The 2,373-nt window shown below is 34.3% G+C and overlaps 1 long non-coding RNA gene across 1 annotated transcript; it reads right to left on the reverse strand.

Moving 5' to 3' along the window:
* Window positions 1-2,066, reverse strand: LOC107576923 (uncharacterized). The gene is made up of 3 exons (XR_001608139.1): window positions 2,001-2,066; window positions 1,614-1,840; window positions 1-16 (listed from the first exon to the last, which is right to left on the reverse strand). It is a non-coding gene; the product is annotated as an uncharacterized lncRNA (long non-coding RNA).
* Between the last annotated feature and the right edge of the window lie 307 nt (window positions 2,067-2,373).

A 2,373-nucleotide genomic window follows, 5' to 3' on the forward strand; every position in this document is an offset into this window, starting at 1 on the left:
GGTGAACCGGCCATTCCTGAGAAATGATACGCAACATATATTAGATCTGTAGCCCAAAACATGATCTATTATGTAAGCAAACACATGCAAATTCAAATGTTAAAATACTCCACTTTTAAATGTACCCAAAAGTTAGTCTGAGCCCTTATAATCTAGATTTTAGAGCATTTCAGTTATTCGTTTTTGTGAACTTGACTGATTTTTTTAAAGAGCCTGCACACAAATGCAGTTTATGAATGAATTATTACTGCACAGTTAATGGCTGTAAATACTCTATAGAGTTACAGAAAAGAGCAGCTGTCCTCATGAGGAGAACCTCCCTGTGCACTGCAGTGTAATGAATGAGACGGAGGTCAGTTTCATCTAGCCCTTAATGAAACACAAACAGAAGGGCAAATTCTTCACATTCCCACCATAGGGAGAGCGGCCCACTCGTTGAGTCACAGAGACACTGATGCTGATACAGTTTTGGTGTTGTTGGTACATTAGAAACCAACAAGTGACTGGATTACAGACAGTTCTAGGGTAAACTGAATGTGCTCCATGTTTCCTGAAACTGGAGAGGCATTACTATATTCAATCAAGTGGGGTTCATTTTCCATGTAGAATGCACTTCTATAGTAATTAATAGGTGTTTCTTCAACCGGTATTTTAATGTTTTGTTTCTTAAAACAAATATCAACCTTTGTCACATTTAAACTATCCAGAAAACTTTTTTACCAGACTTCCATTTATTTTTGTTACTTTTCAAAAGCCTTTTATGTCTAGATTTTGGCAGTTTACCCTTGTAACAGTCCTTTAGTTTTTAAAATGTGAAAATCCATCATAAACTATAACCTATCATGATGGGTGGAATAAACAATCCCTTTCAATATGAAAAATATTCACATAAATGTTTGTATTGTTACATATTGGTGTGGTTATGACATAAACGTTTCCACCACAATCAACAATATTGCCACTATAATAAAGGTTTTCAAAAGTCACTGTACCTTTTAACATTCTTGAGATGAATATCATTTGTGAACAGTATTTTTATAGTGTGCTATTTCCTATCAAGCTATAATTTTATTTCAAAATTGTTTTGCATCAATCACATTTCCGTCACTGCAACTGCAATTACAGAATGTTATTAAACACAATGCATATTTTAAGGTGTGCTGGAAATGACTTCGTGGTGGAAATGTTTATGACATTTTAGAAAATGACAGAATTCTCAAGAGAGAGTTTACAGGTTCCAAATCTACCCATAACTGAAGAAACACCCAAATACACAATGTCACTATAGGGCATGTTTCTAAGCTTTGTATTCTTTGCAAAGATTTTTTTACTATTTCAGGCATAGTAACACAAATCAAAGCTTAAATTTTGGTCTGTTCAGTATGGACTAATGTTAGGTTCTTATATAGTGTTTTTGTCCTTCTCTGAGCTTTATCTTGAAATTCTGACTTTTTAAAACCGGAATTGTGACTTTTTCTCATCACAATTTTTTCACATTTTTAAAAAACTTTTTAAATTCTGTGGTGGAAAAAAATTTCAATAGGATCTAAATGTTTCTTTAAACATTAAATCAAATGTGTATAATTTATAGATATATTGTTTTGGCCTCTTACCAGGCAGTGCAATCTTATTCAGAAGAGATTTCTGCACTGGGACTGGAGGAAGATCCTCAAGCACTTCCACAAAGTTGAGGGGGAAAATACCAACATGGCCATTCACTTCCCCACGAGCCCACTCCTCTCCCACATATTCTTTAAGCCGAATCACATCACCTTCAGAGAATGAGAGCTCATCACTCTGCTCTCCCTCAAAGTCAAACCTCGCAACACACCTTGGGCCTCTGAAGAAAATGCAGGGATATAAAATATTAGTCACTGTCATGTAATCTGGTTCCTAGTACTTTTGTCAATCTATCATTGCAGTACATCAGATTTTAAAAGAAAAAGTTAATTTAATTTGTGTTTGAGCTTTTACAGTCCAATCTTGTGAGGGTGACTTACCTCACAGGATCAGGAGATGGTTTGGATTTCCATTCATTGCTGGATGCTGGCGCAGATGTAACAGGCTTGTTCTGGAGAGAAAAAAAGATTATTTGGTAATGGCAGAGATTAATCAGTTTTATGATCCCCGAATATACATGCTTAACTTTCCGGAAATGTTCACGTCAACCTCAGTATGTAAATAATATGAGCTGAGATTTTTGAAACCCTGTTAACAAAATTTGAGACATGTATAAATAATTATTTGCAACTTGCAATTTGTGTGATCTTGTAATTTCCTTGATTGAAATATTAACTATACATCAATACTAATTACATACAATTTGTAAGATAAAAAAATGTAAAAAACTTTAGTTTTACTATATCGGTAAAA

The sequence above is a fragment of the Sinocyclocheilus grahami genome, unplaced genomic scaffold (genome assembly GCF_001515645.1).
Source record: "Sinocyclocheilus grahami isolate Dianchi unplaced genomic scaffold, SAMN03320097.WGS_v1.1 scaffold4654.1, whole genome shotgun sequence".
NCBI lineage: Eukaryota > Metazoa > Chordata > Actinopteri > Cypriniformes > Cyprinidae > Sinocyclocheilus > Sinocyclocheilus grahami.